The 27,432-nt window shown below is 33.8% G+C and overlaps 3 pseudogenes; all 3 read right to left on the bottom strand.

Annotated features, from left to right (window-relative positions):
• Positions 1-12,361: 12,361 nt before the first annotated feature.
• LOC145131798 (beta-1,6-galactosyltransferase GALT29A-like) overlaps positions 12,362-27,432 on the bottom strand; it is a 45,275-nt pseudogene continuing 30,204 nt past the window's right edge.
• On the bottom strand, positions 17,273-18,214 carry LOC145128907 (uncharacterized; annotated as a pseudogene).
• Positions 20,826-21,671, bottom strand: LOC145134184 (uncharacterized; annotated as a pseudogene).

Raw genomic sequence — 27,432 nt, 5'->3', positions numbered from 1 at the left:
GTATCCAGACTCGATCTTCCAAGGATTTATCTGATTACTGTCACTACGCAGCATTTATGTCATCGGTCGAGGCCCAAACGATCAAAAAAGCATTACTAGAACCAGACTAGATATCCGCTATGCAAGAAGAACTAGAAGAATTCAAAAGAAACAAAGTGTGGCAACGCGTTCCAAAGCCGCAAGGTCACACTATTGTTGGTACTAGATGGGTGTACAAGAACAAGTTGGATGAATCTGGTGCGGTCGTCAGAAACAAGGAAAGGCTAGTTGCCAAGGGATATAGTCAACTTGAAGGTATTGACTATGATGAAACGTACGCTTCGGTGACACGAATGGAAGCCATCCGAATCTTCTTAGCATACGCAGCTCACAAGAACATCAAAGTACATCAAATGGATGTGAAAAGTGCTTATCTCAACGGTGAATTAAAAGAGGAGGTTTATCTTCAGCAACCTCCGGGCTTCGAAAGTCTTGAACTCCCAGACTACTGCTACAAGCTTGAAAAAGCAGTCTACGGTCTAAAGCAAGCCCCAAGAGCATGGTACGAGACTCTCTCTGAACTTCTTGTCATGTCCGGATACAAAAGAGGAGTGATTGATCCCACTTTATTTAGAAAGGCAAATGGTAATCACCTTATGGTTGTACAAATATATGTGGATGATATCATCTTCGGATCAACTGATCAGGGGTTGGTGGATGAATTTGTTAAGCTCATGACCAACAAGTTCCAAATGAGCATGAATAGAGAGATTAACTTCTTTCTAGGACTTCAAGTGAAACAAGTCCCTCAAGGGATATTCATCCATCAGGAGAAATACACCATTGAACTACTGAAGAAATACTCAATGGACAACTATTCTTCGGCCAAGGTCCCCATGGCCTTCGGATATAAGATATATGTTGATCCTTCCGGCGAATCAGTGGATCACAAGACTTATAGAGGTATAATTGGTTCGTTGATGTACCTCACCGCAAGCAGACCAGATATTGTCTTTGCAACAGGTGTATGCGCAAGGTACCAGGCTGATCCAAAAATGTCACACATGACCGCAACCAAGCAGATTCTAAGATACTTAAAGGGCAGCAAGACTCTTGGTTTATGGTACCCCGCAGGAAATGACTTCAGCCTACAAGCATTCACTGATGCAGATCATGCCGGAAGCAGACTAGATCGAAAAAGCACCTCAGGTGGATGTCAATTTCTGGGTGGAAGACTCGTCAGCTGGTCATCAAGAAAACAAAGTTGTGTATCACTGTCTACCGCAGAAGCTGAATATGTGGCCGCAGCCAGCTGTTGTTCACAAGTCTTGTGGATGAAACCACAACTTATGGACTACGGATACAGAATGCTGTGGATACCAATTTATTGTGACTCCGAGAGTGCTATAGCGATTTCTCACAATCCTATTCATCACTCTAAGACGAAGCATATTAAACTACGGTATCACTTCATCAAAGACCACATTCTTAAAGGTAACATTGAACTAATTTTTGTTAATACTCATGAAGAGATTGCTAATGTATTCACTAAAGCACTTGACTCTACCAAACTCAACAGTTTCTTACAAATGTTAGGAATGATGAATCCGGACCCACAATTCTTTTTGAATTAATAGGTACCACAGACCATCCTTGGTCTCTGTTGCGGTCCTAATTGAATTTAATTATGATAGATAGTTTTGGTATATCCTATATACCGCAGTATATCCTATGTACCGCAGTATATTCTATGTACCACAGTATCCCACATATATCGCAACTATATATCATATATATCTTTCAGTGGTCCTTATTGTTAGTTGTTACTAATTTTTGTTCAAGTGCTCTCCTCAGTTCTTCTACTGCAGGCATCTAACCATCCATCCGCAATGATAAAAGATCCATCCGCAATGAAGTCTCAATCCGCAATCACATTGATTAATTTCTCAACTACTTCATAAATTCTTGAAACGTTGTGTGCTATTTAATGATCCTTCATTAAATAAGAAAAACATTCTCAAAAAAAACATTCTTTGTGTAGCATATCACTGTTTCAGTTCTACTTTTCAAATAAACCTTGTGTCAGACCTATTTTGGGTATGATGACAAAAAGAACAGTTTTCCATAAAAAAAATTCTTTTAAGAAATCTTTTTCATTAAACTGTCTCTTCCTTTTACCCCCAAAATGTCAAATTTGTTACATCTTCCTCCTTTGTACAACGGATTAACCCCCTCACCACACGTTCTTCAGACGTGAGGTTATAGGGACTGACATTTCATTAAATGCAACCTCTTTTGGAAAATTCAAAAAAAACAATAAAATAATCTTTTAATTAAATCATCTATGGCTGGGATTTCTTCTCCTAATCTAAATAAAAAAAACCCAAACGTTTTTTTTCTTTATCCGATTCTACTTAGGGTAAAATCAATAAAGTTTCAAATCCGCCACTATAAAACCCTCTATTTCTTCCCCAAGGAAGATTTACGCTTTCTGAAAGCTCTCAAGACGAACTTCATCTCCTTCATCTTCTTGCACCCTGTTTTCCTGCAAGTTCTTCAAATTTTTTTAAAATGGTGAAATCGGGTATCTCAAAGAAACATTCCAAGGCATCTGCCTCTGTTCACCCAACCGGTTCAGACTCTGCTTCAAGGAACCAAACGCCAACGATTGCATCAAGCAATTTTAGGGCAGTGTTCAATGTGCATTCTTCTTACAATGCTTCAATCAAGTTGATGATCAAGTTCCTGTCAAATCATCCATTGTTTTGTCCTTTTGATACCTTCACAGATTTGGTACCGCTATCAACACTTTTGAAATGTGCTTTCTCTGCATATCGTCCTCTCAACAACCTTCAAGAGGTGCATCTGAATCTGGTGAATGATTCTTTGGTTATTCTGACCAAAGAGAAATTTCTCAACGCCATCAATCTGTTAGTTCATCCTTCAACAAAGTTCTTCACCCCAAGCATGGCCGACATTCTATCTGCACTTTACTAGATGGGTTACTAAAAGAAGTTGAAAGGCATAGGCGAATTCAAGAAGAATCAGTTGCCTGCGGTATGGCAGTTCGTTTGCCATTTCGTGATCCGCAGTTTGTCTGGAAGGACCGGAGGCACTGATAACATGGGCCTCAAGCTGTTAGAGTTAGTATGGAGTATTTTTACTGGCCACGACGTCAACTACCGTCAGATTCTGTGGGATGACTTCTTGCAGTACATCCCCAAGGAAAGTCCAAGAGAAAATCCTACTGAGCTCACATTTGCAAGATTCTGGTCTCTATGCATCTTAGATCTTCATGCTGATGCAGAACTGAGCATGGGCAACGATGTCAACCTCTTCATAACCAGAGATCTAAAAAGGTACAACCCTTCTAAAGATCAATCTATTTTTGGACCCATTAGACGGCTACCAGTCCACATATTGTCTACACTTGGACTTGAAACCAATGATGTCACAGATCACATAGAGGCTACGGAAGGTATTGACCCATACCTTCCTACCCCGCTTCTACCTAGTCAGAACATACAAGCTTCAACCGCACCCATCAATCCTGGTAGTACCGCAGCTCCATCTTCCACTACTCTATCCAACTTACCTTTATCAAAAAGGCTCAAGAAGGTAGCCTCAGCCAACCAAGGCCCCCGCAACATCACCAAGAAACATGGAACCCCAAAGAAGAAAGATGCTCCCAAGAACACTGAACCATCCAAGAAAAGGAAACTCAAACAAATTGTGCTTTCAGATGACGAATCAGATGACAATCAATCTCAATCTCCCTTCATGGAACTTATGAGTGATTCTGATGATGACGCACAACCCATTGCTATCCTCAAGAAAAGAAAAACCAAATCCACTAACCAAATGCGTGACCTGACTGATGCCGCAGCCTCTCAAAAGGCTCCGGTAGTCCTTCGGGTGGCCGCAGACCCATTCAATTTAACCATCGAATTCTACTCAGACACAAAAAGTGTGTCTGTTTCAGCTGATCATGGAGACTCACCCCCAGCTCACTCCCAAGGGGATGGAACTGGTTCTCGCCCTAAGGTCTCCAGGGCTTCCCGTCTACATTTCTTTTCACCTGAGGAGTTGAACTCCATCCTTTTGTCAGTAACCCACACACTTCAAATACCTTTCCAACTGCAGGGCAATTCTTCCCCCCTTGCCAGAACTGAGCCGAGGCCAGACTTGACCACGGGTCAAGGAGACCAAGGAAGCTCAGGAAATCCTACTCTGCTTACATCTTTTCCAGGTGGTTTACGCACGGTGAGCATAATTGTTCAAGGATCCGTGGACCCGAGGGACACCTCGGTGCATTCTCAAGGATTTGACGGAATTAATCTTAATGATTCATGGAGTACATACAAGCCAAGCAATGAAGCTGAAGCAAAGGAATATGCCGTTTTCCGTAGGGCATCTCAAGCGAGAAAGGATCGACAGACCAAGCAGCTTCAACAAAAACAGCAAGAGATTCAATCAGTGGTAAAGTATTGGGCAGACGCCATTAACAATGCCTACACCATAACCGCAATTCTGAAAGTACATGAGTGGATGTCCACAATGACTGAGACGGTCCGCAACGCTCAGACCACTCCTGGTGGTGAAGGTTCATCAAAACTCCCTCCAACTCCAAATGTTAGAGATTCTCAAGACGATGGAATCGCAATCGAAGTTAGCTCCGCACCTACATTCGGGTTCGATGACTTTGATATCAATGAGGTAATTCAGCCTACCCCTTCTGATGACGACTTTATGATTTTTGATGAGGAAGAAGCTTCGAGTGGCTCTCAACACTCAACCTCCAAGCCTAAAGAGAAAAAGAAGAAAATGAAGATTGTTGTGTCCAGAAAAGAATTTCTGAGTCTACAAGCCAAAGTAGATTAGATTCTTGTTGCGTTAAGCCCACTCAACCACAACCTGAAGACATACCAGGACCGCAGTCCCTTATTGAAAGGATCGAATGACTTGAAGCTCGTGAACGACTTGCTGCTGAGCGAATTTCTCTGAAAGTTCAAATGGGAATTCGTTCTTTGGATACAAGTCATAAGGATGACCATCAGCAGTTTATGGCTACTGCAGAGTGCCTCATCTCTGAGGTATCCACAATCAAGACAGATCTTCAAACAGCCATTGCGGATCAGTCAACTCATTCGAAGAAGCTGATAGATGAAACTCATACTGCCTATGAGTCCACCATCTCGGTCCTACAATCTACCATCAACAGCCTTCGACGCTCTCTATCTTCCAACTTCCACGGTCCTGAAATTCTGCAACTCACCAAGGAAATTCATCGTTTGCTCTTCAACCCACAATCCCAAACAACCAACAACTTGCGGATGCTCTTAAGGCACAATTTGACCAAGTATGTGGTAAAATTGACGGTCTTCGTCATCACCACCGCAACAGGAAATCATTCAAGAATCTAATCCTTCTCCTGAGCGACCGGTGATTCCTCCCCACTTCAAGAACTTAGCATCCAACATGTCATCCGAACATTCTAATGATTCTCTCGCAACGAAACAGAAGAAAGCCGACTGGAAAGCAGCCAAATTTGCTGAGCTAGTCTGGAGAGAAAACGGATTCGACATCACCATGGATGAATCCTTGGTCAATTCTTGGATCAATCCCCACCGAAGATTGCTGGATGATGACTATAAACCTTATCTTACTTTTACTGAACCCCCATCTGACGGTTGCTGGGATGTTCCAATCTCCCCCAATGCAAAATACTTCACTGTATTTGAGCAGTTTGACCGCAGCTTACCTGATCACAAGAGACTGCCCATGGAATTCGAAAGACTCAATCGATTCCATGCTAAACATGCTTCTTCAATAAAGAAAATTTGGTCTAATGATAGACCATCCGCAGTCAAGAACTTTAAGCCCCGTAAACTCATGAAAGCTGACTTTATCCAGTATACTCTTACAAGAAGGAATCAGGACTACGTCCGCACCCAAGCTGACTTCCCATGCATGAATCCAGAAAAAGTCTTCCTGATAGCAAGGGTGTTCCAAAACAAAACTGAAAAGTATCCAAAGATGAAGATTGCATTTGAGAGGGCAAGCACATTTCTAAGGGAAACTGTCTGTGACTTCGCAAAGATTGATGCAGACATTCACCCTGCCCTTGCCAAAAAGTTCGATCTACCACCACTTGATCCTGAACCGATGTTGACTGAAGGTTATCAAGAAAGATCTCTGGGTGCAACAAACTTCCCAGATCTAGGAGTCATTTTCAAACGAAAGGTCAATGAAACCAAATATTTCATTCCTATGACTGCCATGAATCGTCTCACAAGGAAGCAACTTGAATTTGTCGAACCGCAGTTCAAAAGTCAAAACAGACAACTGCCGAAGTCAAGTTCAAAATTTTAAGAAGAATCACCTGGTTAGAGAATATCAGAAAGTTTTGGTGGATTCTCATCAAGTTCCTAAAACTCGATAACTGAAGAAAAGTTGAATAGGTCACTTAGGGGGAAATTGTTGAATCATAAAAGTGACCCTCTTAAACTTGGTCTATCGCAGCCTTCCAAGATCCGCAGTCAACTCTGTTCAGCAACCCCATCCGAAGTCATCATCATCCGCAGTTCACTATCTAGCTTTCTTAGTTTAGCTCTTTATCCGCTTTTCTTAGAATACTCTCTTTTGTCCAGTATGCCTTGCATGGCTACGCTTAGATAGTTGAACAAATGTAATATTTGAGTCTCTATATATAGAGCTCAATCTTTCTTATTCTATATATCAGATAACACTACGCATCTTGAATCTCATATCTTGTGTTATTACTCTCATCTCCTTCGTACTCTCAAAGTTCACTTGAATATAACTGAATATTATCTCTCTTCGGAGCAATTCATTCTTGACTTAATCGCTAATTTTAATCTCACTTACTAACTTGGTCTGAATGCATTCCTTGTTAAGAATCAACTTATGTGTATACTTGATATAATACCTACTGTCATTTATATTTCCTTACATTTCCGCACCTAACTCTCTAATTATATGACTCTAACTTATTATTATTGTTGAGCTTTCAGATCCTTTGAGATAAACTATTTTGCAACTATACTTGTTCTAACGTTTGTTCAAGTGTGTCTCAAGTTTTTCTCTCAACGGTTTTAATTGGATTGAAATTCCTAGATCCTTTGAGATTCATTGAACTTTTCAAAGGCATGTTTAAATCTCGATTGTGCCCTTCAAGTTTGTGACTGGGATGCCGAGGATCACAAACAAGGTGTGAATAACCATGTAAATTAGCTTGGTACACCCAATGTTACAAATCACCTAATCAATGTGCCGGTTAACCACACACGCTCCATTGATCTATGATTAACATCAAGCTACCCTTTGCCATGCACTATCAGTCCCAGATTAGTGTGTCGGTTAACCACACACGCTCCACTAACGACTTAACAAGGTGTAAAGTGCAATTTCATGGATTAGCACCATTTTCACATTTTTCCTAAAGTAACTAAGATTGGGAATTTAATAAAAGTTTAGTTACTTTATATTTATCATTATACTTTTAATGAGGTAGAATTAATGTCTTATCCTATCCGTTCGGCTAACGACCCTCCACCAGTCAAGGAAGCGGTGGGTGAGAGTGGACACCCATTAAACTGCCATTTTATAGGCAATAACCTTATACCACCCTTATAGACCAGCTTCGTGAATGAGGCCTACTAACGGTAAGACTGACTTGTCTTATACATATATATATATATATATATATATATATATATATATATATATATATATATATATATATATATATATATATATATATATATATATATATATATATATATATAAGTATTAAATTTTAATATTATAAAGTATCAGGGTTGAATTTTAAACTTTTAAAATTCTAAGGTTTGGAATTTAAATGTTTCAAAAGTGAGACTTTACAAATTCCAAAACTTGAGGGCAAGTTTTGAAACTTGTCAAAACTCTTCATATCCATAACTTATGAGTTTAATGTGTGTTTTATGAAATGACTCTTGATAATCCATAACTTGAGGACAAGTTATGGAGTTCATTAAAAACATTTATGAAAAGACTTTTCATGTTCCATAACTTGAGGACAAGTTATGGAACTCATTAAAGAATATTTAGATCAATTCTAACAAGGAAAAATTATCATATAATATTCCATTGATCTAATTTAACTTATGTAGCAAGGCAATTCATATCAAATAATACAAATAGTTAACCTATTATCTTAATATTTGACAATTGTCCTTTCATTTTCATAACATATGAGTTTAATTCCATTTTAATGTATGAGACTTTTCATTTTCCATAACTTGAGGACAAGTTATGGAGGTTCTTAAAATACATTTAGATCAATTTTCTAACAACTAAAGTTATCACATAATTCATGATCTAACTAAACTCATAAACAAGATAATTTCAAGTCAACAATTTTGTTTATCATATAAAACAACAATTATTTTAAAACTTTGACAATTATATCGTAGTTGGATGAGTACAAGCAGTACTACATCATAAAAAACATTTCCAATGATCCAAAACAGTTTGTGGTAGTGTTCCCAATCCAAACCAGGCCAAGAAACTCGAAATTATGCAACCAGAGCCTGCTACTCGACGAGTGCATGCACTGGACTCGTCGAGTTGCTCTTTTACTGAGTGGACTCGTCGAGTCAGTTCATGGACTCAGCGAGTTCAGCAGTCAGAGGCCAGAAATTTGACTTTTTCAGCTTTAAAAAAATTAGTGAGCATCAAATATAATAGAAAACAAACCAGGCTCTGATACCACTATTGGGTTTTGAGCACTATAACACTCCTATGGTGCACATGAAACCCTAAATGCTTTGGATCTATGTTTTCTCTAATTATACATGCATATTTTCAATTTTCCAAAGCACTGTCCTAACTAGCATACAATTGAACAATTGAATAAAACATCTAGTTAGATGACATACCTTTTAGAAGGACTAGTAGTTCTTTACCTTTGAAAGCTTGAGCACCTCAAGTGTGATGCCTCTAATGGTTCACAAACACCAATATGCAAGAGGTGGCTTAAGAGAATAAGTTACTTAGCTCAAAGAGAAAGTGCAACCGTTTTTGGTTCATGAGGGTTCTATTTATAGTGTTGCACATGTTAGGGTTACACCTTGTAAACCCTAATGACCCATGACTTTCAACATTCTCATGCTCCATGGATTTAACCTCCATTGACTATCCATGTGTTATTTCATTGGATTAGCCCATCTAAATAACCATGGATCATTAGCCCACACTATTAGAATCATTGATTTACACAATCAATCCCTATATATTTAATTAGTCTCTTTTGATTACTAAATTAATTCCAAATTTATTCTTGATCAATACTAATTAAATAATATGATTTCATATTAATATATTATACTTATAATATATTAATAAATCATAAATAACCTTATTCTCAAAAGTCCATCCTATCAAATTGCACTGATGAAGGCAACCCAAAAGGACCATGCTACAATCGGGTCCAGTACATCCCAGTTATAGTTATGGGCTTAGACACTAAATCCAACACCTTTCCCCACCCCTCTTTGGTATCAGCTATAGAAGGAACTTCCACTAATACCACATAACTACTATATGATCACAATTACATACTATCAGTACTAGATACTTCTTCGAATGAAAGGTCCCACACAACAACAGTTGGACTCAAACAAGAGTTGCATAATAGAGTTAAACCTATCCTTCTAAAATTATCTAATCTCAATAATATGTAACCCAACGCATTTACCCACTAGTTAGTTGGTACCAACAAAACTTACTACAACATAAAGCATGCAACATTCGAGCATCAAGCAATTCAAATCAGAACATAACCTATACGCGTCATCCTATCAAGTAATTGATCTGATACTAGCATGCGAATCTATAAGCTAATACAAATAGGCACATAAAGGCATCTCTCCTAGTATTCTGTCATGCAATCATGAGCAGATCCTTAGCCCCTAATCTAGCATGTAATTCTCATATCATAGCATAAACATATAACATGTACTGGTATTTTGGGAAGACTTACTTAAGCTTGGTTGATTGCATGCATCACACCCCTTATCTTTTATTAAAATCCGTTAATTAAAACGTTTCTTTTTATGGAAAATCTACCAAATCCTTGATTTGAGTTCAGGAACACCCAAGAGTATGCCTGAATCCCTCAAACCAAGGCTCTGATACCAACTTGTAACATCCCAAAAATACTGATAAAATTTTTGTTTTTAAATCCATTCAAAACATGCGATAATCATATCAAAACAGTCGAAAGTGTATCGTAGCAATAGTTTATCAATGTACAAATTCCCAAAATCTCATAATGCGGAAAAATCATAGGGTGATGTGGTGCGATCAGTCGGGCCCTTCCCCTTCGATTTTACTGGATATAGTCAAGCATATTTGTGTGCTAGCAATCCCCTTCGGTCTATTTCAACCGGACAGTCATGCATATATGGGTGCTTGCAATCCCCTTCAGTCTATTTCAACCGAATACCAGGTCTATTTCACCCCTACCACTACCACATAATAACATAACAAAAGAATCACAGAGTCATCAAGAAAATACAGGCATAACTGATAGTTGTCACGAAGACAATCATCATACTACAACATAAAATAGTGGGCTGACAATGGTACCTTCGACCCACAGATACAGTGAAGGAAACTCACCTTAGACTGAAGGTATCAAATAACACTCAGCAGTTGACTTGATAAATCCTCTCCCTAAGTCATAAGTATAAAATCCTAATTAGCAATAAGGTTAATAATCTAACCCAAGAGTACGCTCGACATACTGGTCAGTTAGCCTAAAAATGCCCCAATGTCTGAACCCATTAAGCTTTAACGTCTAAAACTTAGATCCAAGCTCATAAAAGTGTCTTAAGCTATAAAGTTGCAAACTTTATGCTCTTGCATGCCTTATTTGGACTCAAACCATGAATTAATCCTTCTATCTCTCTTAAGTGGTCACCAACTCATGCATGGTTGAGTCTTAACCTTCAAGATACGATTTTTATGACTTCATGCACCCCAAAGAGTCTAAAAGGACAACTCAAATGGTCTGGAGTAGCCCATACTCCAAAAGACCAAATTATGGGACCAAAAGATGCTAAATTCTTCCATAAAGCTATATCCAAGCTTATAATGAATAAGTTTCAGACTTTATACCTCCAATAAGCTAGAAATGATGCACAAACTCTGGATCTACAAGCTTCTTCTTCTCCTTTGCTTCTCCTCAAGCTTCCTTCTTCTTCAAAACCACAAAAGAACACTCAAAAACTCTTTGTAAGAAAAAAAATGCACTCAAGATGGCTAGGGTTTCGAGATTAGCACTAAAAAGCAATGGGGGTTGAAAGAACTTGAAGGACTTAATGATCTTAAATAGGGTGCAAACCCTAAAAGTTAGGGTTTGTCCCTGGCTTGAGTACGCCCAGTGTATACAAGACTCACCCCGATTGCACACATGCAAGGAGTATGTCGTGTGTAGCTAGTGTATGCCCAGCGTAGTCATGAACCCTTCTTAACTTTTAATTGATTAAAGGATAAATTTTCATACCTGGCGACTCGGGCGTCACATTCGTATACAAACTTTTTCGACGTTGTTTATATCCACGCGAAACTATCAACGAGTACGACAACTTTCATTTAGACTCCGTTAGTTAATTCTCATCCTCTTTTAGATTTAATGATCTATGAAGAGTACACTGCAAAAGACTGTGTAAATTCATAACTTCTTTATACGAACTTCGTTCTCGATGTTCTTTATATAGACGGATTGGTATTTACGAATATTTCGATTATTGTTTAGACTGTTTTGGCTAAAAATTAAACGATTTTAATTTTGATTTTTGTGTCACGCACTATTGTATTGTGTCACATCGAAACTTCAAAAAATCATAACTTCCTCATACAAAGTCAGATTTAGGCATTCTTTATATGCATGGTTTCGCTTTTACGATTTTACGACTTTCGTTTAGATTACTTAGGCTTATAAGCAATCTATCTCCGATTCACTTTTTACGACACACTTTTCCATATAGGGCTTAACATGAAACTTCAGAGAATTATAACTTCTTTATACGAAGTTAGATTTAAGCGTTGCCTATATTCACGAGATGGCCATTACAACTACTACAACTTCCATCAAGATTATTTATCCTAAATAATTTGTTATTTTTAATGTTTATTTTTGCTCTATTTATTAAATTTTAAAATAATTTTTTATGCAAATGTTCTATACGTATACTGTTTATCTAATTACCACATACAATTTATATAAACACACATATTCAAATAATTCTCTTTCATTTATTCTTAAAAGTTTACAATTGTTGACCGATGTAAATACATATTTTATTACTAATGTCTAAAAAGAAACGCAGATGTTACAAACAACAGTAGGAAAGTTGAACTTATCTGAAACAACCAGAATCGCCTCATGTCTCTCAGATCCTGATACAAATCATATTCCGCTTCATAATCATGATAATAAAGATCCCTTTTTTCATAGTTAATTTTTTGCATATACATGTTTGTAATAATAACACATTAACTATTAAATAAAAATTCTTACATTAAATTGATATATAAATTCATAATTATTTTGAAGCATATTACAAAGTCATTTTTTACCTAGAAACTTCCATATATAATTAACCATGTCTAAAAAATTATTTTGGTAGATATATAGAAATAGTCCACCACCTCACGAATTTGTTATTATATTTCATTTACACACAATGAAACAAAAGAGATATATTAGCTTATAGAAAACATATGCCACTTTTATAAGATTTTTATCTATTTAGTTGGATTTTGTAATACACACATATCCCATTTGTTTAGCTTCATTGTCACAATTGCATATATGATATGACGTTGATATCATTTTTTTAATATGAAAGTATATCATCTTATATAAATATTACAATAGATATATACACATTGTAGAGAAGGAAATATTTTAAAAGTTGATATTTTAAGTTATAAAAATGATGATTTTTAACATTTTAAATAAAAGTTGATGTTTTGTTGATAAAATTGAAGTGCATGATACTTTTTTCCTTTTTAAAAATTATAGCATATTATAATTTTTGTTTTTAAAAGTTAAATAAGAAAAAAAAATGTAACCAAACTGGTTCATCCAAAATACTCGACTCAAGTCAATTTTCAAATAACAACTAAGATTTAAATTAAGTTTACTTGCTTGATGGTCAGCCATATATAACATACGTTGTTTTGGAATCGATATTATTAGCTACGCGTTAATTGTGTATTTAAGGTTTTTAGATTTATAATGACTATGACTTTATTCACCATATATCTTTATTTATGGTTAAAAATGTCAACATGTTATTTAATTAATAATACAATTTAAATATGAATATTAAAAAGTAGCAAATATAAAAAATTATATATAATTGTAGTCACCTATACATGTAAACCACAGTTAGAGGCAGTTAAAAAATTTAATTTTAACTAATTTTATATTATAATATACTTTAAATTAATATATAATTTTATATCAAATTAATATAAAACTTTATATGTTATAAATAATGAAAAAAAATAATTATTTTTAATCAAACTTATATTTATAATTATATCTATATCTATGATTATATTTATATTTATATCTATATCATTTATGGTTACAGTTAAATCATTTATATTTTACCATATTAATTTAGAATTTCTCTTGTTAATTACCTTCAACACATAAAATCTTTTTTAACTATACAATACACTTTCTTGTTTATGCATATTGAGCCATCGTATGTAAAATTATAAATAATTAGTAAATGATTATGACTATATCAAATCAATATTATATTTAATTTTTATTAGTAAATGAAAATTCTAATGAAGTATATTAACTTAGATGGATAGTGTGGCAGTTTAAAAAATATGTAGTAAAAGATAAATGATTTATCTTTAACAACATTAAAAGTTGAAAAAAAATTGTCTCCTTTATAATATTTACTAGTCGAAAACCTCCATGTTGATAAGGAAGAAAATTATATTGTCAAATATATATATATATATATATATATATATATATATATATATATATATATAATATAATAAAATAGTGTTTATGAAAATGATTAACATTTAAGAATTATATATATATATATATATATATATATATATATATATATATAATATTTAATACTCAATTATATATTTTTGAATGTCTTTATCTATCTTTAAGTTGCACATAAATAAATCATTTATATAAATTTTGATTTAATATTATTTTAAGTATTTTTAAACTCAATCAGTTTAAGAATTTCTCATTTCTTTATTATTCAATTTATTCAAACATATTAATTTGAAACTCCTACGAATTTCCATCTTACGATATTTAGTGAATTGGTTAATTAAAATATTTATACTATATAACTCCTACAAATTTTTAACTTATGTTAATTAATTCATTAGTTAATCAAAATATTTGAATTCAGATTGACCATACCTCTTCTTTTATTATTACATATAAATACTCTTTCTTAAAGTATATAATGATCTAGTGAAGCATTAAAGTATACCTCAATCTTACATTAAAAAATTGCAACAAATTAATTTAAATTGTATTCTTTTGGTTCTAAAAGTAAAATCATTAACATTTTCATGAAATTTAAAGAAAAATTAAAGGAATATGAAGTGGAAATAATGAAGAAAAATACAACAATATATATGAATATTAGCAGTGGAAGGTTACACATAAATAAAATACACACTTACATATACAATATGTTAAATCACTTGTAGTCATCTTTTACTTTGGAATTTTAATCCCTCTCTTTATCTTTACCTTCTTTTCCATTTTCATGGGTTCTAGAAGACAAAAAAAAGGAGAAAAGAAACAATTGCAAGTAACCTAACATCAAAATAACGTTCTTATATAGACAAAATATTTTGATTAACTAATGAATTAATTAGCATAAGTTGAAAAGTTGTAGAAGTTATATAGTAAAACAATTTTAATTAATCAATCCATTTAATACCATAAGATGAAAAGTTGTGGATGTTTCAAATGAACATGGTTCAAGATAAATGATTTATATTGAACCATATTGATTTAAATGATTTCATTTATAAGATTTATAAAGATAAAAATGTAGATATAGATGATGCTCAGTTGATTCAGATTTTCCAAATCCAAAAGTACTAACTTTTTCACAAATCCCCAAAGCAAAAATAAGAACTTGCATAGCTACAGAATAATGCAAGCTAGATCCATCACGAGAATCGGCCTATGTCTCTAAGACCACCCTCATTAGCAACCCAACTCAACCCAACTTTTCTAATAAAAAAACTAATTTCTCTCTCTTCCACCTATACAACACAATCCAATCTAATTTTTACACTCATTAGCAACCAAATCCAAACCCATTTTTATTTAAAAAATATAACTTATTTTTATTTTTCTTTTATTAAAAACTACTAGAAATATTAAAAATAAAGATTTTATTTTGAAACAAATAAATTATTTATTTTAAACATAAAATTAAATAAAAATAGATAAAGAAAATATTTTACATTTATGAAACATACTTAATAAAATAGATAAAATAAGTTACAAATATAGAAGATGCAAACTACTAAATTATTCTTCATTGCTGAATTTTTTCCATATATGCTCGATCAAATCGTTTTTTAGAGAATTATGAGCTTCTCTATTGCAAACTTGTGCCATGTTAGTCATTTAACTGGATAGATCTCCAATTCGTTGAGTAGAGTAGTCAAAAGATTCATCGTCTTCAGTAGTTATAAATTCTGATGGATCATAATAATGAAGGTATGTGTGTTGTTCATCCTCAACTATCATATTATGAATAATGATACATGCAATCATAATTTTCCCCATCATATCTTTGTCCCACACAAGACAAGGGTGATGAAGAAATACAAAACGAGCTTGTAAAACTCCAAATGTTTCCACTTGTCTCATACAATTTATGAGCTTCATTCTCAACATCTTTCATACTCATTCCACTTCTTCTTTTTCTATATGCTTCTCGGTAAATACCAACCCATTTTCCGGCACTTTCATTAAGTCGTTTATAACGACCTTTCATTTGAGTTATGTTCTTGTTACCAAGCTTTCCTGGACTTTCCGCCTGATTTGCATCCTATAGCTCCTTCACTCGTACCCATATTGATGTTTTCTTTCAGATTTTTCTACGTCTCTCATATTCACTAACGATACAATATGCTGACATTAAATCGATATCTTCATCAGCTTCCCATTTATCACCTCTTGGATTTTTTTCGGTATTTTGTGAGGTTTGAAAATTTTCAGTGATGGAAAATTGATTGGGATTTGCAAAAAACTGTGAGGTTTCATAACTTTGAAAGTTTTGATAATCTTGAGAATCATCAAGATTTAAAACGAAATTTGGATCCATCTTATTAAAGAAAATCAAAAGGCTTTAGAAATGAAAATGGAGATGAGATATGAAGTATATCAATATTATACTCTATTTATAGAGAAAAAAATAGAAATTTTAGTATTTTTTTTATTTTTTGATTGAGATAACATTAGATTTTTAGTGGATAAAGATTTTTATCCTAAATTATATAATCTTATCTAAAAAAATATGGTGGAACGCTTTCTTTGTTCTACACGTGTTAACGTGAAATGGTTGTGATCTTTTGTGAGTTGGGTTGCTTTGCCGGATTAGTTCACCAAAATTAATTCATTTCTTCTTAATAAATCTTCCGTGAGCGGCTCACCAAAAATCCCCCAATGGGGGTAGTCTAAAACTACTCTCATTAGCAACACAACCCAACCCAACTTTTCTAATAAAAAAACTAATTTCTCTCTTCCACTTATACAACCAAATCCAATCTAATTTTTTATATCCATTACAAACCCAATCGAAACACATTTTTATTTAAAAAATATAACTTATTTTTATTTTTATTTTACTAAAAACTACTACAAATATTAAAAATAATATTTTATTTTGAAACAAATAAATTATTTATTTTAAACATAAAATTAAATAAAAATAGATAAATAATATATTTTACATTCATGAAACATACTTAATAAAATAGATAAAATAAATTACAAATACAAAAGATGCAAACTATTAAATTATTCTTCAATGTTGAATTTTTTCCATATACGCTCAACCAAATCGTTTTTTAGAGCGTTATGAGCTTCTCTATTGCGAACTTGTGCCATGTTGGTCATATAACTGGATAGATCTCCAATTCGTTGAGTAGAGTAATCAAAAGATTCTTCGTCTTCTATAGTTATAAATTATGATGGATCATAATAATGAATGTATGTGTGTCGTTCATCCTCAACTATCATATTATGAATAATGATACATGCAATCATTATTTTCCCCATCATATCTTTGTCCCACACAAGACAAGGGCGATGAAGAAATGCAAAACGAGCTTGTAAAACTCCAAATGTTCGTTCAACATCTTTTCCGGTAGCTTCTTGATGTTTAGCGAACAACTTGTGTTTTTGATGTTTTGAGAACTTATTGACTTGACAAAGGCAGCCCATGAAGGATATATGCCATTAGTGAGATAATAAGCCATATTATTTTCTCTATCATTCACATTGTAACTCACCTTTGGTGCTCGACCTACCAAGACATCATCAAAAAGAGGAGATCTTTGGAGGACGTTCATGTCATTGCATAAACCTGGTGTTCTGAAGAATGCATGCCATATCCATAAGTCATACGATGCAATAGCTTCCAAAATTATTGTTGTCTTACCGCTTTTTCTTGTATATTGTCCAGCCCAAGCAGTGGGGCAGTTTTTCCATTCCCAGTGCATGCAATCAATACTATCTACCATACCTGGAAATCCTCGTTCTTCTCCAACATGGAGCAGTCGTGCCAAATCATCTTGATTGGGACTTCTAAGGTACTCTTCACGAAAGCATGAAATGACACCTTCCACAAACTTTACAAGAGTATCCCTAGTCACAGTCTCACTCATTATCAAATATTCATCAAGTGCATCTGTTGATGTCCCATATGCCAACACCCTCATAGTTGCAGTACATTTCTGTATTGGTGGAAAACCTTGTCTGCGTCTGGCATCACGTATTTGATGAAAAATATCGGTCATTGGCTGTAACAGCTTCCACTATGAGGAGGAATAGTGGTTTTCGCATTCGGAATCTACCACGGAATTTTTCTTCACCATACGTTGGGTTGTCAACAAAGTAGTCTTTCATCAAACGTGCCTTACCCTGCTCACATTCCCGATCTCAATACCTCCTTCGTGCTCTAGGATGATCTCTTACACTCATGTTTGGCATGCCTATGAGTAACTCACTGATGATAACATCAAGTTGTCTATTCTGTTAAACAACTCGTGCTTCCCATTCATCATATTCATTCACATTCGATGAAGCGGAACCATCTGATGAGTTTGCATTATGAGACATTTTTCAAAGAGATTAGAAATGAAGAGTGAAATGAAGAATTAGGGGTGGATATGAAAATATGTAAGTGTTATTCTCTATTAATATAGGAAGAATAATGATTTTGGTTTTTTTTTCAAATTTTAAATAAAGATAATGTTAAAATAGTTTATCTAGATAAAATGCAAGTATCCAATAAAAAGACGACACATCATAGAATCTTATATACATAAGATAATGGAGGATTTTCTAGATGATAAGGTTATACTGACAACACTGCATTCAAAAAAGATGATAATGGCAACTTTGTATTAAATAAAAGCATACTTGAAATGAGTGGTGTCTCCGAAAGATGATAATGACAACTATGCATTCAGTAAAGATGATAATGACAACTCTGCATTCAATAAAATATATTACAGATACATTAAAAGCATGAGATACAAATACATAATACAATATCTTACAAATACATTAAAAGCATGAGATACAAATACAAAATAAAATATCTTACAAATACACTAAAAGTATACTGAAAATAAAACATAACCTAAAATGCAATTATTTTTCATAAAACTTAGACATTAGAAAAATCATGTTTTCTTCTTCAGATGACAAGTGCTCCTTTTGTAGGAACGTGTTCAAATGCAAACTCTGCATCTTCACTAGCTCCCTTTCATCTGTTTTTTGCTCCCTCTGTTGATCCAAGTCGAGTCTTTTTTAAATGACTTCTACTTCACTATCTCTACTAATCCTCATTGCACGAAGTTCTGCAACAACTTCATTAGAAGACTTGCCTTTTTCATTTCTTTTAGCCGCATCTCTACCCATTGGACGTTCAATTGTTGAACCAGTAATATTTGCCCCTTCTATGTTGGATTGGACACAATACTCCCCTTCTTCAGTATGCCTTGATGTTTTTGTGCTACCACCACTATCTTCATCACCCACTTCATATTTAGGACGTGATCGTGTTGCATCATGATCTAGCTGTAAATCCCATTTTCGATGTTTACACATAACCTCATTAAAACCAATTGTGTCATTGAACTTGCTTGCACTTGTCTCATACAACTTATGAGCTTCATTCTCAACATCTTTCATACTCATTCCACTTCTTCTTTCTCTATATGCTTCTCGGTAAATACCAACCCATTTTCGGCACTTTCATTAAGTCGTTTATAACGACCTTTCATTTGAGTTATGTTCCTGTTACCAAACTTTTCTGGATTTTCCGCCTGATTTGCATCATATAGTTCCTTCACCCGTGCCCATATTGATGTTTTCTTTTGGTTTTTTCCACGTCTCTCATCTTCAGTAACGATACAATATGCTGACATTAAAGCGATATCTTCATCAGCATCCCGTTTATCACCTCTTGGATTTTTTTTCTGGTATTTTGTGAGGTTAGATCATTTTCAGTGATGGGAAATTGATTGAGATTTGCAAAAAACTGTGAAGTTTCATAGCTTTGAAAGTTTTGATAATCTTGAGAATCATTTAGATTTAAAAGGAAATTTGGATCCATCTTTTTACAGAAATCAAAAGGGTTCATAAATGAAAAGTGGAGATGAGATATGAAGTATATCAATATTATACTCTATTTATAGGGAAAAAAAAACAGAACTTTTAATATTTTTTTTTATTTTTTTGATTGAGATAACATTAGATTTTTAGTAGATAATGATTTTTATCCTAAAATATATAATCTAATCTAAAAAAATATGGTGAAACGCTTTCTTTGTTCAACATGTGTTAAAGTGAAATGGATGTGATCTTTTGTGAGTTGGGTTGCTTTATCGGTCTAGTTCACCAAAATTAATTCATTTTTTTAATAAATTTTCCATAAGCGGCTCACCAAAAATCCCCCAATGGGGGTAGTCTAAAACTACTCTCATTAGCAACCCAACCCAACCCAACTTTTCTAATAAAAAACACTAATTTCTCTCTCTTTCACCTATACAACCCTATCCAATCTAATTTTTTACACCCATTAGCAACCCAATCCAAACCCATTTTTATTTAAAAATATAACTTATTTTCATTTTTCTTTTACTAAAAACTACTAGAAATATTAAAAATAAATATTTATTTTGAAACAAATAAATTATTTATTTTAAACATAAAATTAAATAAAAATAGATAAATAAAATATTTTACATTCATGTACTTAATAAAATAGATAAAATAATTCACAAATACACTAGATGCAAACTACTAAATTATTCTTCAGTGTTGAATTTTTTCCATATATGCTCAATCAAATCGTTTTTAGAGCGTTATGAGCTTCTCTATTGCGAACTTGTGCTATGTTGGTCATATAACTGGATAGATCTAATTCGTTGAGTAGAGTATTCAAAATATTCTTCGTCTTCTATAGTTATAAATTATGATGGATCATAATAATGAATGTGTGTGTGTGTCATTCATCCTCAACTATCATATTATGAATAATGATACATTCAATCATAATTTTCCCCATCATATCTTTGTCCCACACAAGACAAGGGCGATGAAGAAATGCAAAACGAGCATGTAAAACTCCAAATGTTCTTTCAACATCTTTTCTAGCAGCCTCTTGATGTTCAACTAACAACTTGTGTTTTTGAAGTTGTGGAGAACTTATTGACATGACAAAGGCAGCCCATGAAGGATATATGCCATTAGTGAGATAATAAGGCATATTATTTTCTCGATCATTCACAGTATAACTCACCTTTGGTGCTCGACCTGCCAAGACATCATCAAAAAGAGGAGATCTTTGGAGGACGTTCATGTCATTGCACGAACATGGTGTTCCGAAGAATGCATGCCATATCCATAAGTCATACGATGCAACAGCTTCCAAAATTATTGTTGTCTTACCGCTTTTACCTATATATTGTCCAGCCCAAGCAGTGGGGCGGTTTTTCCATTCCCAGTGCATGTAATCAATACTGTCTACCATACCTGGAAATCCACGTTCTTCTCCAACATGGAGCAGTCGTGCCAAATCATCTTGATTGGGACTTCTAAGGTACTCTTCACGAAAGCATGAAATGACACCTTCCACAAACTTTACAAGAGCATCCCTTGTCACAGTCTCACTCATTCTTAAATATTCATCAAGTGCATCTGCTGATGTCCCATATGCCAACATGTTCATAGCTGCAGTACATTTCTGTATGTGTGAAAAACCTTATCTGCCTGTGGCATCACATCTTTGTTGAAAATATCGGTCATTGGCTGTAACAGCTTCCACTATGCGGAGGAACTGTGGTTTTCGCATTCGAAATCTACCACGGAAGTTTGCTTCACCATACGTTGGGTTGTCAATAAATTAGTCTTTCATCAAACGTGCCTCACCCTGCTCACGTTCCCGATCTCAATACCTCCATCTTGCTTAAGGATGATCTCTTATGCTCATGTTTGGTATGCCTATGACTAACTCACTCTTGATAACATCAAGTTGTCTATTCTGTTGAACAACTCGTGCTTCCCATTCTTCATATTCATTCACATTCGATGAACCGGAACCATCTGATGAGTTTGCATTATGAGACATTTTTCAAAGAGATTAGAAATGAAGAGTGAAATGAAGAATTAGGGGTGGATATGAAAATATGTAAGTGTTATATTCTATTACTATAGGAAGAATATTGATTTTTGTTTTTTTTTTCAAATTTTAAATAAAGACAATGTTAAAATAGTTTATCTAGATAAAATCCAAGAATGCAATAAAAAGACGACACATCACAGAATCTCATATACATAAGATAATGGCGGATTTTCTAGATGATAAGGTTATACTCACAACAATGCATTCAAGAAAGATGATAATGGGAACTTTGTATTAAAGAAAAGAATACTAGAAATGAGTAGTGTCTCCGAAAGATGATAATGACATCTATGCATTCCGTAAAGAAAATAATGACAACTCTGCATTCAATAAAATATATTACAGATACATTAAAAGCATGAGGTACAAATACATAATAAAATATCTGACAAATACATTAAAAGCATGAGATACAAATACAAAATAAAATATCTTACAAATACACTAAAAGTACAATGAAAATAAAACATAACCTAAATTGCAATTAGTTTCCATAAAACTTAGACATTAGAAAACGTTTCATGTTTTCTTCTTCAGATGACAAGTGCTCCTTTTGTAGGAGTGTGTTCAAATGCAAACTCTGCAACTTCACTAGCTCCCTTTCATCTGTTTTTTGCTCCCTTTGTTGATCTAAGTCGAGTCTTTTTTCATGACTTCTACTTCACTAGCTCTACTAATCCTTATTGCACGAAATTCTGCAACAACTTCATTAGAAGACTTACCTATTTCATTTCTTTTAGTCGTATCTCTACCCGTTGGACGTTTAATTGTTGAACCAGTAATATTTGCCCCTTCTGTGTTGGATTGGACATAATACTCCCCTTCTTCAGTACACCTTGATCTTTTTGTGCTACCACCACTTTCTTCATCACCCACTTCATATTCAGGACGTGATCGTGTTGAATCATGATCTAGCTGTAAATCCCTTTTTCGATGTTTACACATAACCTCATTAAAACCAATTGTGTCATTGAACTTGCTTGCACTTGTCTCATACAACTTATGAGCTTCATTCTCAACATCTTTCATACTCATTCCACTTATTCTTTCTCTATATGCTTCTCAGTAAATACCAACCCATTTTCCGGCACTTTCATTAAGTCGTTTATAACGACCTTTCATTTGAGTTATGCTCCTGTTACCAAGTTTTCCTGGATTTTCCGCCTGATTTGCATCATATAGCTCCCTCACTCGTGCCCATATTGATGTTTTCTTTCTGTTTTTTCCACGTCTCTCAACTTTAGTAACGATACAATATGCTGACATTAAAGCGATATCTTCATCAGCATCCCGTTTATCACCTCTTGGATTTTTTCCGGTATTTTGTGAGGTTAGATCATTTTCAGTGATGGGAAATTGATTGGGATTTGCAAAAAACTGTGAAGTTTCATAGCTTTGAAAGTATTGATAATCTTAAGAATCATTAAGATTTAAAAAGAAATTTGGATGCATCTTATTAAAGAAATCAAAAGGGTTTAGAAATGAAAAGTCGAGATGAGATATGATGTATATCAATATTATACTTTATTTATAGAGAAAAAAATAGAACTTTTAGTATTTTTTTTATTTTTTTTATTGAGATAACATTAGATTTTTAGTAGATAATGCTTTTTATCCTAAAATATATAATCTTATCTAAAAAAAATATGGTGGAACGCTTTCTTTGTTAAACACATGTTAAAGTGAAATGGTTGTGATCTTTTGTGAGTTGGGTTGCTTTACCGGTCTAGTTCACCAAAATTAATTCATTTTTTTAATAAATTTTCCGTGAGCGGCTCACCAAAAATCCCCCAATGGGGGTAGTCTAAAACTACTCTCATTAACAAACCCAACCCAACCCAACTTTTCTAATAAAAAACATTAATTTCCCTCTCTTCCACCTATACAACCCAATTCAATCTAATTTTTTACACTCATTAGCAACCCAATCCAAACCCATTTTTATTTAAAAAATATAACTTATTTTTATTTTTCTTTTACTAAAACTACTAGAAATATTAAATATAAATATTTTATTTTGAAACAAATAAATTATTTATTTTAAACATAAAATTAAATAAAAATAGATAAATAAAATATTTTAAATTAATGAAACATACTTAATAAAATAGATTAAATAAGTTACAAATACAGAAGATGCAAAATACTAAATTATTCTTCAGTGTTGAATTTTTTCCATATATGCTCAATCAAATCGTTTTTTAGAGCGTTGTTTGCTTCTCTATTGCAAACTTGTGCTATTTTAGTCATATAATTGGATAGATCCAATTCGTTGAGTAGAGTATTCAAAAGATTCTTCGTCTTCTATAGTTATTAATTATGATGGATCATAATAATGAATGTGTGTGTGTGTGTTTCGTTCATCCTCAACTATCATATTATGAATAATAATACATTCAATCATAATTTTCCCCATCATATCTTTGTCCCACACAAGACAAGGGAGATGAAGAAATGCAAAACGAGCTTGTCAAACTCCTAATGTTCGTTCAACATCTTTTCTAGCAGCCGCTTGATGTTCAGCGAACAACTTGTGTTTTTGAAGTTGTGGAGAACTTATTGACTTGACAAAGGCAGCCCATGAAGGATATATGCCATTATTGAGATAATAAGCCATATTATTTTCTCGATCATTCACAGTGTGTCTCACCTTTGGTGCTCGACCTACCAAGACATCATCAAAAAGAGGAGATCTTTGGAGGACGTTAATGTCATTGCACGAACCTGGTGTTCCGAAGAATGCATGCCATATCCATAAGTCATATGATGCAACAGCTTCCAAAATTATTGTTGTCTTACCGCTTTTACCTGTATATTGTACAGCCCAAGCAGTGGGGCAGTTTTTCCATTCCCAGTGCATGTAATCAATACTGCCTACCCTACCTGGAAATCCACGTTCTTCTCCAGCATGGAGCAATCGTACCAAATTATCTTGATTGGGACTTCTAAGGTACTCTTCACGAAAGCATGAAATGACACCTTCCACAAACTTTACAAGAGCATCCCTTGTCACAATCTCACTCATTCTCAAATATTCATCAAGTGCATCTGCTGATGTCCCATATGCCAACACCCTCATCGATGCGATACATTTTTGTATTGGTGAAAAACCTTGTCTTCCTGTGGCATCACGTGTTTGTTGAAAATGTCGTTCATTGGCTGTAACAGCTTCCACTATGAGGAGGAATAGTGGTTTTCGCATTCGAAATCTACCACGGAATTTTGCTTCACCATATGTTGGGTTGTCAACAAATTAGACTTTCATCAAACGTGCCTCACCCTGCTCGCGTTCCCGATCTCAATACCTCCTTCTTGCTCTAGGATGATCTTTTATGCTCATGTTTGGCATGCCTATGAGTAACTCACTCATGATAACATCACGCTGTCTATTCTGTTAAACAACTCGTGCTTCCCATTCATCATATTCATTCACATTCGATGAACCGGAACCATCTTACGAGTTTGCATTATAATTTTTCAAAGAGATTAGAAATGAAGAGTGAAATGAAGAATTAGGGGTGGATATGAAAATATGTAAGTGTTATACTCTATTAATATAGGAAGAATATTGATTTTTGTTTTTTTTTTTCAAATTTTAAATAAATATAATGTTAAAATAGTTTATCTAAAAAAAATCCAAGGATCCAATAAAAAGACGACACATCACATAATCTCATACACATAAGATAATGGTGGATTTTCTAGATGATAAGGTTATACTGAAAACAATGCATTCAAGAAAGATGATAATGGCAACTTTGTATTAAATAAAAGCATATTGGAAATGAGTAGTGTCTCCGAAAGATGATAATGACAACTATGCATTCAGTAAAGAAAATAATGACATCTCTGCATTCAATAAAATATATTACAGATACATTAAAATCATGAGGAACAAATACATAATAAAATATCTTACAAATACATTAAAAGCATGAGATACAAATACAAAATAAAATATCTTACAAATACACTAAAAGTATAATGAAAATAAAACATAACCTAAATTGCAATTAGTTTCCATAAAACATAGAGATTAGAAAACGTTTCTTGTTTTCTTCTTCAGATGACAAGTGCTCATTTTGTAGGAGTGTGTTCATATGCAAACTTTGCATCTTCACTAGCTCCCTTTCATCTGTTTTTTGATCCCTTTGTTGATCCAAGTCGAGTCTTTTTTTCATGACTTCTACTTCACTATCTCTACTAAGCCTCAATGCACGAAGTTCTGCAACAACTTCATTAGAAAACTTACCTTTTTCTTTTCTTTTAGCCGCATCTCTACCTGTTGGACATTTAATTGTTGAACCAGTAATATTTTCCCCTTCTATGTTGGATTGGACACAATACTCCACTTCTTCGGTACACCTTGATCTTTATGTGCTACACCACTTTCTTCATCACCTACTTCATATTCAAGACGTGATCGTGTTGCATCTTGGTCTAGCTGTATATCCCATTTTTGATGTTTAAACATAACCTCATTAAAAACAATTGCGTCATTGAACTTGCTTCCACTTGTCTCATACAATTTATGAGCTTTATTCTCAACATCTTTCATACTCAATCCACTTCTTCTTTTTCTATATGCTTCTCGATAAATACCAATCCATTTTCCGGCACTTTCATTAAGTTGTTTATAACGACCTTTCATTTGAGCTATGTTCCTGTTACCAAGCATTCCTTGATTTTCCGCCTAATTTGCATCATATAGCTCCTTCACTCTTTCCCATATTGATGTTTTCTTTTGGTTTTTTCCTTGTCTCTCATTTTCACTAAGGATACAATATGCTGACATTAAAGCGATATCTTCATCAGCATCCCATCTATCACCTCTTGGATTTTTTTCGGTATTTTGCGAGGTTTGAATATTTTCAGTGATGGGAAATTGATTGGGATTTGCAAAAAACTGTGAGGTTTCATAACTTTGAAAGTTTTGATAATCTTGAGAATCATTTAGATTTAAAAGGAAATTTGGATCCATCTTCTTACAGAAATCAAAAGGGTTCAGAAATGAAAAGTGGAGATGAGATATGAAGTATATCAATATTATACTCTATTTATAGAGAAAAAAAAACAGAACTTTTAATATTTTTTTTCTATTTTTTTGATTGAGATAACATTAGATTTTTAGTAGATAATGATTTTTATCCTAAAATATATAATCTAATCTAAAAAAATATGGTGAAACGCTTTCTTTGTTCAACATGTGTTAAAGTGAAATGGATGTGATCTTTTGTGAGTTGGGTTGCTTTGTCGGTCTAGTTCACCAAAATTAATTCATTTTTTTAATAAATTTTCCATAAGCGGCTCACCAAAAATCCCCCAATGGGGGTAGTCTAAAACTACTCTCATTAGCAACCCAACCCAACCCAACTTTTCTAATAAAAACACTAATTTCTCTCTCTTTCACCTATACAACCCTATCCAATCT

Source organism: Lactuca virosa, chromosome 8, assembly GCF_052849685.1.
Source record: "Lactuca virosa cultivar CGN04683 chromosome 8, Lactuca_virosa_CGN04683_v6, whole genome shotgun sequence".
Taxonomy (NCBI): domain Eukaryota; kingdom Viridiplantae; phylum Streptophyta; class Magnoliopsida; order Asterales; family Asteraceae; genus Lactuca; species Lactuca virosa.
Note: the sequence above shows the minus strand (reverse complement) of the source record. Positions and strands in the feature narration are given on the sequence as shown.